At 42.6% G+C, this 16,108-nt stretch overlaps 1 long non-coding RNA gene across 1 annotated transcript; it reads right to left on the reverse strand.

The window, feature by feature from the left end:
• Positions 1–1,593: 1,593 nt before the first annotated feature.
• LOC138446122 (uncharacterized) lies at positions 1,594–16,108 on the reverse strand. The gene is made up of 6 exons (XR_011259132.1): positions 15,948–16,108; positions 14,339–14,445; positions 12,491–12,624; positions 10,325–10,445; positions 3,499–4,332; positions 1,594–2,259 (listed from the first exon to the last, which is right to left on the reverse strand). It is a non-coding gene; the product is annotated as an uncharacterized lncRNA (long non-coding RNA).

A 16,108-nucleotide genomic window follows, 5' to 3' on the forward strand; every position in this document is an offset into this window, starting at 1 on the left:
TCTCCAGCTCTGCTCAGAGGCCCGATCTGGCAGAGTTCCTGGTCTGAGGCTGCTCTGCCCTGGCCGAGCCTTGCCCTGACTTGCCTGGCTGCTAGGCTTCCTGCCATGGAAGGAGCAGGCTCCTTGAGCCTGGGAGATGCCACTGTCGCCTTCCTGGCCTCAGCTCTGCTCCTGCCTTGCCTTTGCACCAGGCGTCCTTGGGGATGGCTTAGGGGCCGGTGGGTTGCACACTGCCAAGGGCTCCAGCAGGGAGAGCTCTGTCAGAGGCAAGGGAAGGGCAAGTGCAGGTCTCCTCCAGCGGTTGCTTGACAGCCCAGACTCAGCGCCGCACGGTGAGCACCAGGCTCCTTGGACCCCTGGCGGGGCTCTGGAGCCCCGCACACCTCGAGTCTGACTCCGTGGGCGCCCAGTAGCTGCCTCACACACGTAGGTTCCCTAGCGCTCTCCTCTCCAGCAGAGACGTGTGCAGGTGGTTGGGTCCTGCACCTGTGTGTCTGGGCTCCTGCCCACAGCCCCAGCTCAGGGGAAGCAGCCCCTGATCCTAGACCGTAAGGAGGGGCAGGGAGCCGGCGCCTGGAAGCCGAGTGAACAGCATGCGGGAATCGAGCTTCCTAGGGGGAAGACGAAGCAGCCCAGCCGCCTTAGGCTGCAAGCCCTGCTTGGGCGGAGTCGAGTGCGCCTCCAGGATGGCAGAGCTCCAGCTCTGCTCAGAGGCCCGATCTGGCAGAGTTCCTGGTGCGAGGCTGCTCTGCCCTGGGCGAACCTTGCCCAGACTTGCCTCGCTGCTAGGCTTCCTACCCAGGAAGGAGCAGCCTTTGCAAAGTTGGGAGACGCCACTGGCGCCTTCCTGGCCTCAGCTCCACTCCTGTATTGCCTTTGCACCTAGGCCCCAGGCGTCCTTTGGGAGGCCTTAGGGGCCGGTGGGTTCCACACTGCCAAGGGCTCCCATAGTGAGAGGTCTGTTCAAGGGAAGGGATGGGTATATTTGGAGTACAATCCTGTATCAGATGTGAGGCCCACACCTTCACCCTGAACGCTCACTCTGAACCCTCACCCCGAACCCTTACCCTCACCCACGCCCTCACCCTGAACCCTCACCCTCACCCTCTCCCTGAACCCTCACCCTCACCCTCTCCCTGAATCCTCACCCTCATCCTGAATCCTAACCCTCACCCTGAATCCTTACCCTCACCCTCATCCTGAACCCTCACACCTCACCCCTCACCCTAACAAGTTTGGAGGGCTGTTCCACGAACTCTAACCTTTACCCTACCCTAACCGGACCCCCATCCACATCCTAACCCTAACCCACATCATAGTCACGCCCTCAGCCCTATACTTACCCTTGAAGTACCTACCCGCATCTTCTTCATTTTTGACACTTCCCATGCATAACAAAAGACGAGGTTGTAAGGTTTCAAACATGGATCCAAGACCCATTATCCACATAAAAGGGATATAAATACTATGATCACATCATTTAAATCTCTTGCATCACCAAAATACCTCTCCACCACTTATCCAGTCGCCATTGATGGATCACATCTATCTCATACATTTTATAACTTAGCAATCAAATACGCACCAGGACTCTGGGTAATTATAGAGACAAGATTTATTTATACCATAAATATTTCAACAAATTCCACTTTCTACGATGAGTTCAATCTTCACAAAAGTAGGATGAACAGCACCTGTTTCCACTAGGATCCATAGAGCGTGAAAATCTTAATGATGACCACCAGAAAGGTCAGCACGGTTGATATCACAGATTTTTCAGTGTTCCAATACAAGTTCTACCCAAATCCATAAAGAAAGACATACGCATAGGAAACTACAAATTGAAAGCAAGTCTATTGAGATAAATATTGGACATCAATTGTATGAATCTTTAAGGCATAACTGCAGACATTCTTCAGACATTCTTCAAATTCATAGAATGACAACAAAGTATGGCTACGTACAATCCATTCGGTTTTATGAACCACTCATGAATAACCTCACAAGCCATTTGAAACCAGATGACAATTTCAAATAGCTTTGATCTACAAACAAGGCTGTGAGACAGAAAGTTAAAATCGAAATACATGAAGTAAATCCTCAATAGATATGAAAACATCCCATGGTAGTGAAGTCAATTAGCATTAGTTATTAGGGCTTTCATGCACAGACTCATCTCTGATCGATGTGATCCCAATTCATATTTGGCAAAAAATACGAAAGCTGATCTTAACAGTCATATTATTTTTCTTTGTACCCCTAAAAAGAAAAATGAACATGAAAAACTAAATTAAGCTTGGAGGCTCACATTTCCCAATCGGTATACAAAGCAACAGCATGTCAAACTTTCTAATTCACATATGCATTTAAATGAAATTGGATGAAATACCCCTAAATAAACACATACTTCTATGCCCAATGTTTCACAAGGCAGAAAACGCTCAATGAATGAAACTGAGAGGGTAACAGCCAGGAAGGCCAGGGGTCTCCAAAGGGAGGAAATGGGGTGCAAGTGTCAGACAGTTGTTATCTGTCACTTCCGAGGCAGGAGGAAACAAGCTGTTATCTTTTTTCCCCTTCTTGATACAAATTTAAACAGAGATTTTCTCTTACAATTCTGTGTTGCTATAATGACACCTGGTTCCGCCTGAACTTCACTTTTCTCATACTTTGAGCTGACCAAGGCATTTTTCTCATGGAAAGGTTTGCCTTAAGCTATGTGAATGTACTATGTATTTACCCTAGACTCTATCTTCAAGTAGGTTCTGCCTAAAGGCTCAGAACTGACTTGACAAACCAATATGCTTTACTCATACATGGCTCTCCTGATCTATGTGAATGAAGCTATCCATTTGCTCATATCAATCGTTTTATGGCCCAGGATGACTCACCTGGTGCCACGGTCATCTCCATATATCTTGTGGGTGAGGGGTCTGCTGCCATTCCTTTCTCTAATGAGTAGACTGCTAGTAGCTAGATAACATCCAGCCAAAGATGAGTAGGGGGGCACTCTTTCTGCCCCCTTCTGATGTCTATGTCAGAAGCTTTCTCTCTTTTATACTTTAATAAAACGTTGGGACACAAAAGCTCTGACTGATCAACCCTCATCACTGGCCCCGGGTTGAATTCTTCCTCTAAGGAGCCCAAGAATTCAAGCATCTTTCATGGTTAGACAACAACCTTTCCAAACAATGGTCTTTTCAAAAAAAAAAAATGATGATAAGTGATGAGTATGCATATGTCTACGAATGAAATGGGACCTATATGTCAAACCACATAAAAATATATCTTCCCTCAACATACATATAACACAACCAGGCCTTCACATGCATCGATTCTCCAACTATCAAGTCATACAAATATGGATGTAAAATATCACAATACATTCCAAAGTTTAAAAGTGATGGATATTGACTTTCGCCCGCTGGTGCTTCTTTTTATGTCATCTCCATTATATTAGCTATGACAACGAATCATGTGCTGTGCGAAGTCACTTACATTGTGTCCAACTCCTTGGGATCATATGGACTAGGCCCCACCAGGCTCCTCTCTCCATGAGATTCTCTAGGCAAAGATACTGGAGGGGGTTGCCATGCTCTCCCTCAGGAGATCTTCCTGCCCCAGGGATGGAATCCATACCTCCCATGTCTCCTGCATGGGTATGTTCTGCATGTTCTTTACCACTAGAACCACCTGGGAAGCCCCAAGACACATGAACATCAGTGGATTTGGGGATCCACGGGGCATATACAGAACCATTCCTCCAACAAAACTGAAGAATGACTTTAAAATCTCAAACAAAACATGAGTATATGTGTTCACAAACTTCATGGAGCAAGGGTTTCTTCGATCTGAAAACTGGCATCGATGAAGGACTGTGTGAAGAATACTTCAAAGTCTATTTGGCAAACACAGCCTACGTTGGCTATATTTAGTCCTCAGTTGAATGGAATGTCATGAGTACTGGTCATTTCAAATAAGTAGCCTATGACGCTGTTTACACTTATTGGGACGCGTGGTATACCACATTCACACATTTCAGTAGCATTGGTGCAAAAACGATACATTTCTCAGGGGAAGCTTCTACATGGACTCCTGGGATCAGAGCTCTAACTCATACACACATACTTTTCCTTTTAAAATGATCCTGCATGATAAGCAAACAAAACACTGGATGAACACCTAGACGGTGAGCTCTGTACTAAATGATTTTAAAGCCAGTAGATGGAATGAGCTGATGAGGAAGACTACAAACGAGTCATCTTCTTCAACTTGGTCAAACCGCTCATAGTCATACAAGTGAATGAAAAGTTGAGCCTGTTGTCATTAAATCTGTTTAAAAGAAATAGAATAATAAAACAAATTAGTAACTCTTATTTTCTTAATAAACATTGTATTATTTCTGCACAGCTTTGTTACTGGCATGAATAGAATATCTACAATAATAACTTGTCACAGTGAAATGGATTCACATTCGATATCGATTCACATCTATAATTGATGCCATAGCTGTTTGATACTATTGCTTGAATGAATGCAACTTATGTGACTTCACAAACTACAAACACGACTAACATAATAGGTATTAAAAAACCTTGAGTGACATGAGCGTGAAGACTTAGTAGAGTTGCTCTCAAGAATAATGATACTATTATTCGCTCTAGCCATAGTACTGGAATCTGTACATTAACACCCCTGCAAAACAAAAGGAAAGGATAGAATAATAATAAAGGAACTTCATAACTATATTCCTACTGTAAACATTCAACACTATGTTTTCTTTTAAACTGACTTTCATATTTGGTCTACTGTAACCTCTTCTGTGTTCATTTTATGCTAAACTTATTGCTAACAGTAAAATTACCATACGAGCTCTAATTAATTTTTTTTTTTACTTGCAAAGCTACTGATAGAACCAAAGGCCAATATCTACATCAAACAGGAGAAACGGAATGGAAACTGTAAACAATTTTATGGAAGAACATTTCCGTGCTCCTATTCAGTCAAATGGGCATTCAAAAGGATGTGATTTTTCTGAAAGTTTATTTCAGAAACTTGGAATTGGATGACTGCAAACAATAAAACTAACAATATATTGATACATAATATTAATAATATACAGTGGGTCATTCTTTTTTTATTCTGCCACAGCTAACAGACAGAAAGTCAGTTGTCATAACTACTACTAACATAAGACCCTCACCGATAAGTGAAGATATATAGGAAAATCCATAATAGCTCTAAAAACCATCAAAGATAAAATGGTAATTAAAAAATACACTGACAGTTTAGCTGGTATAAGAAACAGGATGATTATGAAAGCAAAGCCAACAATCATGGATAGGCCATGGAAGCCCGTGGCTGTCACCAGTGTTGACTTATATCCTTCATCTGAGGTTGTTAAAAGCGCTTGGTAAAATCCAGAGGTTTGCAGCAGTGGTAACCTCCTGAACAGACTGAAATAAAAAGGGTTTCCAGAATATCCTGATGATTTCCATCTACTAGGCTGTGATGAGCTCAAGCAATGCATACTCCAGAGGACAGAAGACAGACAGGTTGGGAACACGTCTACTGCACTTACGGAGAAAGGGAATGTTGCTGCTCAGCCTAGTACAAGTGTAGAAGCAACACCTTGGTGATTCGACCTTTAAAGACTCGATACATATGAGAACGACTGGTATGAATAAACCTTCAGAAGTGCTTTCTCAGACCTCCTCCCATCATAAGCACAAGCATAATGAAAACACTGAGTTTTCATGGTCTCACCCAAAATAAGACTCACTTATGGCTTTGCTTTGAGAATAGTTGAACTACTCATTGTTCAAGAGAAATGATCCTTTCTTCTCTGAAGATTTGTGAATCATTCACAGGGTGTGGTGAATAAACTACTTAAGGGTCTAATACATAAAAATGCAATAGGCTAAGCACAGAGATGTTTTTCTCCCTTTCTCAAAGGATGGAATGGAACATTTTGTATTTGCACTGATTTTATGTCTTGACTTCATGTACAATTATATACTGATTTTTTTAGTTGACATACAATAGGACTAAAAATATTGATATAATACTGATAACTCATGTTGGTATGTGTGGTTGTCACATAGGATTCACAGGAGATTTAAATTCACAGTTGTCAACGTAAAGGATGAATGCTATTTAGCTTCTTCGTGAATCTAGACCACGAATGAAGAGTTTTCCTCAACATATTTCACTGAGAGAAATACAAGGATGATAGGCATAATACTATGCTTCGACTCATGGATATCTAAGCATTGCTCACAATACAGATCTGATTTTCAACATCAGGGTTCTTTCAGTGTCCTTGAACAGCATTTGTTTTTCTGTATACAGAAGAAAAAACTCATGAGTATCAAACTGGTTCACATAAAACATGTGTATGAATTGTTATCTTCCTGAACCAGGGATCAAACCCACATCACTTCCCCCTCCTGCACTGGTAGGCAGATTTTTTATTTATCAACTGTGCCACCTAGGAATCGACATACATTTCAAGGACCACTGCCATCAGCTTCTACTGTTCATGACCAAAGTAGGAGAAACAACATTGGAAGAAGTACTCATAAGGGTACTCATAGGAAGTACTCATAAGTCAAGGAACTGTTATACTGGGTACTCTCGTTGTTACTGGGACAAGTCAGTTCCTCCGATGATGATGGGTATAACTGAAAAATTATTACAAATGCATGGGCTGCGATGTCTACGTGATAAATGTGTTCCTCTTATACTATTGCTTCAGGGATGCCTACTTCAGCATGAAGGAATGCACTTCAAGGGATGCCCGCTATTCCAGCTCAAGCAACAGATAGTGAAGTGCAGATCATTGTCCTTTGTTGAAAATAATCAGCACTTTGTCAACATAGGGAACATGCCAGAGGAACCCTTGGGATGGAACTCTAAAAACAGGTTGGGCCCTCTTTTTGCCAAGCCCTGCGATAAAATACAAATCAGAAAAAGAAAAATAGCATCGGTTTTGTCAGGACTTCCTCATCTTTTCTTTCTTGGTAGCAGGAAGCAGACATTGAGGCCAGAGGACTGCAGGATTTCATTGTGAACTAACGTTGGGTGGGGTGGAAGCTCATCACTCTAGTAAGAATGTGGTTCAAAAAAATGGAATTTCATTCACTTCATGGACATAGAGTTCTATAATCCTTCATTAAGGAATTCAATAAGCTATATTTCCTTACACCTTCACAATCTCTTGGTTTACGAGAACATCAATTGCTAGTCCAGCACTTATACAATGAGTGTTACAGGTAGTATGAATGTATAAATGATGATGAGCAATGACAGGAAGTTTATTTAATCTCTGTTTGAATTCTTGATTTTTTATATAATTTTTTATAATATCCTTACAGATGTGAATATTTTACTGACATGTATAAATACACGTTGAGTAGTGCTATGATAACTCATAGTGTTGGCACAATAAATATCATGGTTACTATGTGCTTTTCATATATTCCTTTTGAGATTCTCTTCCATTATACATTATCATAAGATATTTAATAGTTTCCTAAACTGTACAGTAGGTCCTTGTGGCTTCTTTTATATATAGTAATGTACTTGTTAATAATTCAAACAAAAACTGGTACACAAATACTCATAGTGACATTCACAATAGCTCAAAGGTAGAACTCATTCAAGTGTCCGTTGGTGGGAGACTGAATATGCAACACAAGGTATATTCAGAAGCTTGAACGGTATTCCACCATACGAAAAAGTACATTAAATGGTGCTGCCACTCTGCAAGACATTACAGAAATGGCTCCAAAACAAACACATGGAATAAATACATAGTTCGATTCCAATTCAAGCTATGTACCCAAAAGGATTGGGAAAGGGGGCTGAAAAAATGGATACTTCTTCCGTCATACTCACAACAGCATGATTCACACTGGCAAACAAACAGAAGTGATCTAAGTGTCCATGGCAGCCAATTCCATAAACAAACTGTGGTATACACACAATGGAATCTGATTCGGCCCTTCAAAGTCAGTAATTCTGACAATGCGACAATGTGGACAAACCTTATGGTCATTAGATCATGTGAAATAAACCAGACCAAGAAAAGACAAACGTTCTGTGATTCCACTCATATGAGATATCCAAACAAGTCAAATCTGTCAGAAATAGCAGAGAGTGATTCCGACCGATCGAAAAGAGTTCATGTTTCATGGACCTCAGTTTCCCTTGGAAAAACTGACTTCCCGTGATATCTCCAAAACCAATTAGACAAATAATTGGAAGCTATATCCAGTCAAATGAATGTAGACATAATGTTATATACAGTGTACACCAAACTCACTCAAACTTCTTAACAGACAAAAGGCAAAACTGTATCTATGGTACCTCAGCTTAGCTTAAAACTGTATCTACAGTACCTCACTTCTGCTTATAAAATTTAACAACAACAACAACAACACACTAAAGTCTATCCAAAAAAGGATATAAAACATATATAACATTAACTTTAAAGAATTAGACATTTAAACTGTGAAAAACCTTATTCACAAAACTTAAACACAAGCCACAGGAAAATATATTTATAAAATACATATCTGATAAAGGATTGTACTCCAAATATACCAAAAAATCTAGAACAATCTCATAAAAAATGTATACACCTAAACACCTGTCCTACAAAAATATAAAGATAGTAAATAAGCCTATCAAAAAGACTCAAAATCACATATCATTAGGAAATTACAAACTAAAATAACAGTGAGGTAGCACTGCACACCTATTAGATCCAGTAAACTCAAAAAAAAAAACGGGGGTAGGGCACAACTTCTCCGGTGGCTCAGTGGTAAAGAATCTGCCTGACAATGCAAGACACTCTAGTTTGATCCCTTACCCCAGAAGATCCCACATGCCACAGAGAAACATAGCTGGATTTTTCCACAGCTAAACAAAGCTCACCTGTGACCTGAATACTATATGGCTAGCACTTACTAAACAGCTTTGAAAACGTCCAGACAAAAAGTATCACATGATTATATACAACAGCTCTACTTGTAATAACTAAAAACTTTCAAATATCAGGATGTCTTCAGTAGATGACAGTGTAAACAAATGGGGATACATCCAAAGTGAAGGGGAGCAAATGCTACCACAAAATATACCACCTCAGCATGATAATTAGTGGGACCCAATTAACTTTTTTTTTTAGAGGACACATGATCATCTCTGAAACCCAAGTTCAAGACAGCTCTTCTGTGAGTCACATTTACCAGAGAAATCTCATTTCAAAGGAATCCTCTCTATATGCCAGATAGAAGGATGAGACACAGTCTTTTGAAACTCTTTTTTCTTTTCTATCGATAGGGAAAGCTAAGCCGTAAATCTGCACAACAACCATACCCTTCCTTTCCTTTGGTTGTATCTGTAAAATATTTGTTTCTTTTTTAATTTGGCTGCGCCAGGTCAACCTTCATTGAGGTAAGCCAGATATTTAGCTACAACATGCAAATTCTCCTTGGTGGCATGGGAGATCTAGCTCTTGGATCAGGGAATGAACCTGGGCCTCCTTCTTTGGGAGTGTCCAGTCTCAGCCACTGGACCACCAGAAAGTGCCTGTTTTGTTTTCAGATGAAGATGGAATCTAAGGTGATATCTTGGGCCATTTCAGTCACTGACTCAGTTTCCTGAGTTTCTCCAAAGCACGCACAAGGTGCACATTATTAAACTGGTTTGCAAAACAAGAAAAGGTTGTCTGCTACAACACTGTATGCTTACAAATATCTAAATGGTAAATGGCATATTATTTATTTTTAATTACTATGGGGGGGGGGAGAAAGAATGCAGGATTCATACATGTTACCACATGAATAAATATTAAAACCATCTTCAGTGAAAAAGAAATCCACATCGAAAAGGCCACCCAGAACCCTTATTCACCATGTCTGCTTTCAATCCATCAAGTTTGTCCAAATAACTGAAAATCTCAGTAACACTCTAAATAAAGAAAAAAGGATGAAGATGGAAACAAAAGATATATTCATACACTTGAACAATTGCTAAAAGTGGAAGTGGGGCAGTGGATTACATTATAATGTAGGTACCATATGATTTCCTGATTTTGGAGATTATGTGCTGGTTCTGCAGAAGGTACCCATTTTGGATAAAACACATAGAGTATTTTAGATGATGTGGCAAATGCTAGCACTTGTTCCCATTGCTAGGCATTTTCTGTACATTTTAAATGACTGGAAAGTATACTAGGTTTCAAAACAACCATGTCAATACCACAAAAGAAATTTAGCGCAGACAGGCAGGAAACTTTCTGATACAGGCCAAGACTTACCCAGATGAAGTTCAAGGGAAGCTGGGATGCTCACTGCCCGTGAAGGAGTCCACGTGGAATGAAGAAGTAGTGTGGGAAGTCTATTAGTAACCACCATGTCTTGGGTCCTCTGGATGACCTACTGCAGGAGAAACAGATCTTACAGATAAAATGTTCCACATCACTTCACAAAAAGTTGTTAGACTACATTCAGTAAAGCTGAATCATTTTGGATTAATTTACAATCATAAAATACTACCCTTTACAGTCCAAAAATCACTTGCATTTCTATACACTAATAACAATCAGGAAAAAAATATTAAGAAAATTCCACTTAAATAAAACATCTAGCAACAAACTTAATCAAGAACATAAAAAACCAGTAGTCAGAAAACTAGAAGGCACTGATAAAGAAACCAAAGAAAATACAAACACACAGAAAATTATTCCACGCTCATGCACTGGAACAATGAGGAATTAAAAGGTCCATTCCAACCAAAGTCATCAACAAATACACGGACTGCAATCACAAAATAATATTCAATGGCATTTTTCACAGAAATAGAAATATTCCTAATATTAGGCTGCTACTGTTGAACAGGACCTTAAACGGCCAAAAAGACTCTGAGAAAGAGGAACACAGCTGGAGGCATCTTCCTATCCCTCTTCAAACTACATCACGGAGCTGTAGTGACCACCACAGTGAGGAACTGGCAGGAACACAGACACATGGACTCCAGGAGAGAATAGAGAGCCCAGAAACGAACCCACCTGTACATGGTCAGTTCCTGAAAATCAAACCAGGAACGAGCGAAGAGGAAAGGACAGTCTTCTCAAGAAACAGTGACAGGAAAATGGCCACCTACACGGAAGAACATCAGTGTTCATCCTCTACATCATCTAACGCAAATCTAACTGAAAACCCACCGCTTTGCACACGGAGCTCTTTCCCCCTGAGTCCTCTGAGATGGACCTCCAGTCAGCCCTCAGCTGGACACAGGAAACGTCTACTCCATCCTCATTTTTCGCTCTTGCAGCGCCTCCCTGCTGGTGGGCACTGAGGCAACCCTGCTCCTCTCAGCCTGGATGCAGCCCTGTTATCCAGAAGCCTGAGCCCTGATGGTCCTGAGGAGACAAAGCTCCCGCCAGCTGCTCACGGAGCAGAGTCTAAAGGCAAAGCGTCCTGCGCCCGCGGGTCAGAGGGGCCTTTGGCGCCCCCTGCGGGCCACAAGAGAAGAGCGGGCAGCCCGGTGCTCACAGACCTCAGAGGGCTCACCCAGAAGCAGCTCTGCTGTGAGCACTCAGACTGGAAGCCCAAACTGAAATGGAGCAGAATAGCTCCATGACCCTCCGCAAAACATGGCTAAGGAACAATCAGAGCCTGCATGGAATGCAGCCATAAAAAGGAACACATTTGAGTTTGTTCTAATAAAGGGGAGGGAAGTCAGTCAAAGAGAGAAAAACATGGAATCTAGAAGGATGGTACTGACGAGTCTGTTCACAGAGCAGCAATGGAGGTGCAGACATAGAGAACAGACTTACAGACGAGGGTGGGGAACAAGAGGGAGAGGGTGAGATGAATGGAGAGAGCAGCATGGATGCAGGTACACCTACATTTGTAAATAGACAACCAATGGGAATTTGCTGTATGATTCAGGGAACTCAAACTGGGGCTCAGTAGTAACCTGGAGAGGTGGGAATGCGTGCGAGGTGGGAGGGAGATTCAAGAGCAAGAGGACATAGGTACACCTATGGTTAATTCATGTGGATGTATGACAAATCAAACCAGTATTGTAAAGCAATGATCAATCAACTAAAAGAAATAACTTTAAAAAAATATGAACATAAACACAAACTTTGCAACAAGGTAACTCCATTTAAAAAACTATAGAATTTTAGAAAACTGCAAAAGTTCTACATGACCGTTGGTCTGGTGATCAGGTCTAACATACACAAAACAAGCCAACTTACCAAATTATGAATATAAATTATTTAAAACATTGCCTTTTATCATTTCATACATTTACCCTGTGGAGGACCTTACTCGAGAGAACCAAAAACAAACTGTTAAATGAACCACGGACCACCCACCCTGGCCAGGCAACAGAGAAAAGAAAACACTTGCAGGAATCATCTTACAACAGGAGGTCCTGGGAAGGAACAAGGAACGAACAAGCTACCACCAACCAGAATTCTGGAGAGGTCAGGAGATGGGAGGCTCCAGTTCAGAGGTCCTACCAACCTCCCAGGATCCACTTCGCTGGAATCCATCTCAGCTGAGTGATGCGTGTGCCCCCAAGAAGGATCCCAATTCAGAATGCCTGGCAAGAGACAAACCAGAAATGAGCCCGATGACCATAAAACCTGAGACTGTGAGCCACGTGACAGAGTGGTTCTCTCCGTTTCCCTCACCCTCCTGCCCTCCACCCTGGCAGCCCTTCCCAATAAAGCCTCTCGCTTGGACAGCACTCCTCTCCTCAGACAACTCATTGCCCAGTGTCAGACAAGAACTCACTCTCAAGCCCTGAAAGGGATCCCCCTTCCTTCATCAAAAGCAATATCCAGGAGAAAATATCTTCAAAACGCTATCTTGCAGAGAAGGAAATCAGAGAAGGCAATGGCAGCCCACTCCAGTACCATTGCCTGGAGAATCCCACGGACAGAGGAGCCTGGTAGGCTGCAACCCCGGGGTCACTAAGAGACGGACACGACTTCACTGAGTGGCTTCACTTTCACTTTTCACTTTCATGCACTGGAGAAGGACATGGCAACCCACTCCAGTGTTCTTGCCTGGAGAATCCCAGGGACAGAGGAGCCTGGTAGGCTGCTGTCTATGGGGTCGCGCAGAGTCAGGCACGACTGAAGCGACGCAGCAGCAGCAGCAGCAGCAGCAGCAGCAGCAGCAGCAGCAGCAGCAGCAGCAGCAGCAGCAGAGAAGGAAATGGCACCACCTGCAGTACTCTGGTCTCAGAAATCCCAGGGACAGAGGAGCTTGGTGGGCTACAGTCCAAAAGCAGGGCATTTCTGATGGGAGGAAACAGTCCCAGGGAAGCTGAGCTGCTCACCAAAGGCCCCAGAGCTTTGGATAGCACACCAGAGCTGGGGCTGAGGATTCCCAGCTGCCATGCCTCTTGATCCTGGCCTCTTTCACTAGATACATGTGTGGAAAACTAGTCTAAAATATGCCCTGGTGGTTCCATAGTAAAGAATCCACCCCCCGGTGCTGGAGATGCATGTGCGATCCCTAGGATGGGAAGATCCCACATCCTATGGAGCCCGTGTGCCACAACAGCCGAGCGAGCCTGTGCTCTAGATCCTGGAAGCCACGATGCCGAGTTCACATGCTGCAGCCACTGAAGCCCGTGAGCCTGTGCCCCTCAACAAGAGGAGACACTGCAGTGAGAAGCCTGCAAACCACTAGTTATGGCCCATGCTCACCAAAACTAGAGAAAAGCCCACACACAAAGAGGCAACACAGCCAACAATCAATAAAACTGTTTTCCTAAAACAATGCATATCTGACAAAGAAACTGTATTCGAATTGTCCAAGAACACTAGAGCAAACAAGCCCATTCATAATTGGTAGCGACTGAAATAGACACCTGGCCACTGAGGGTATACTGATAGTAAACTATCATACAAAAACATACTCAAGATACTGGTGCAATGCATGCAGAGCCCCCTTTGAAAGACAATCTGACAGTTTTTTTTTCAGTAACCACGTGGGACAAGCACTGAATTCTGTGTATGACAAGCGGTGGAAGCCAGGTATCTTACCATTGGAATGCAAAGTTACAGATAAACAAAAGGAAACGTTACAATGTCCATGTCGTGGTGGATCAGGTTGGAGACATCACAAATTACCTTTAACTGAATATGTTCAAAGGTGAGCTGGAATACATGGATATATATATATATATCCATGTATTGTCAGCTGAGCATATTGAGCTCCTACATGTATGTTTTAAATATCATTCTCTAATAAAAGGGAACAGGAAACATCTCCAATGGCCCGGTGGTAAAGAATCTGCCTACCGATGCAGGGAACACGGGTTCAATTCCTGTGTAGGAGATTCCACACGCCCAGGGGCAACGAAGCCCTTGAACAGCTCTTGAAGTTTGCATGCTCCAGAGCCCAAGTTCTGCAAACAGAGAAAGCACTGCAATGAGAAGCCATGGCACAGCAACTAGAGGGTAGCCTCTGCTCACTACAACTAGACAAACGAGCAATAAAGACCCAGCACAGTCAAAAATAATGTAATGTTTAAAAAAAGGACAGTTCTTTGAAGAAATGACTGAGACTAGGGGTGAGACTGTAAATATATGAGACAGGGTCATCTTAAATTATGAGAAATTAAAGAAACTAAAGACAACTATCAAGCTGTCCAAACTGATACAAATGAATGATGACACAGTGTTATCTGTATACACCAGCAAATAACAATCTGAAAAGGAATTTAAACAAACGATTCCCTTTCAGTCATGTCAACATTAATAAAAGACTTTGCTATGGACAGAATGAGGATAACAAGACTGGCACACTGGAAATGATACATGATTGCTGAAAAATACCCTAAAGACATGGACAGATATGCCATAGCGATGAAAAGGCTTCAGTTGGCAATACCATGGAATGCATCTTCAATCTGAAATGAAGATTCAATATGAATTTCAAAAGGCTGAAAGGTGGTTGCTAAACCACAAAAGATGCCAGCATTCTTGGACTCCAGAGGAGAATTCAATCCAGGGCAAGTGACGAAGCTTGATGGCTCAGAGGTTTTCTGTTAAAAAGTTTTATTAAAATATAAAAGAGATCGAGAGAGCTGCTGACGTAGACAGTAAAAGGGGGAAGAGTACCCCCTGCTAGTCTTTAGCCAGATGTTATAGAGCCACTAGCAGTCTGCTAATGAAAGAAAGACAATGTGTCAGAGAATGGCACCAGGCCCCTCACCCACAGCATGCATTGAGATAACATTGGCAGCAGATGAGTCATCCCAGGCCATAAAATGATGGACATGAATCTTGAAGAAAGGCAGATTTCCAAGCAAATATATAGTTTCATTCACATAGATTAAGAGAACAAGGTATGAGTAAAACATACTGGTTTGTCAAGTTTTTTCTGAGCCTTTAGGGGAAACTGACCTGAAGACAGAGCCTTGGGTAAATACATAGTACATTAGCATACCTTAAGACAAACATTTCCATAAGAAAAATGCATTGCTTAGTTCAAGGTTTGAGGAAAGTTAAATTCAGGTGGAGCCAGGAGTGGTCATGGCAACACAGAAATTTCTGAGAAACCTTTTAAATTTGTATCAAGATGGAGAAAAAAAAATGCAGCACTCTTTTGTCTCCTCCGGCCTCTTAAGAGAGAGAAAAAAACGTCTGACACTTGCAGTCTATTTTCTCTGTCTGGAGACCCCTGGCCTTCCTGCCTGTTATCCTCTCCAGGCCTGTAGGAAGCAATACACTAGGCTGCTTGGGAAAACCGCGCGGGTCTGAGCTTTATGCAAAGGGGTAAAGCAGTAAAACCCTTGGCCCCAAAGGCGAGGCTTTTCTGCGACCGCCATTTTAGTCGGCTCCGAGACTGCAAACAAAGAGGGCAGAATACATGGTTCCCTGCTCCGCCCAGTCCGAGTTCCCTTACCTGTGGCCCACAGCCCTGCGCTCTGCTCGCTGGATGCCAATCGACGGGGACCCAGGAGCCCACGAAACGAGCATTCCCAGCTGCAATGGCGAGCCCTGAGAGCCCTGGCCCCCGACGCGCCGCCATGTTCATCCCGCCCCAGACCCGCTCACGTGAGCCGC

This window comes from Ovis canadensis, chromosome 9 (assembly GCF_042477335.2).
Source record: "Ovis canadensis isolate MfBH-ARS-UI-01 breed Bighorn chromosome 9, ARS-UI_OviCan_v2, whole genome shotgun sequence".
Lineage (NCBI taxonomy): Eukaryota > Metazoa > Chordata > Mammalia > Artiodactyla > Bovidae > Ovis > Ovis canadensis.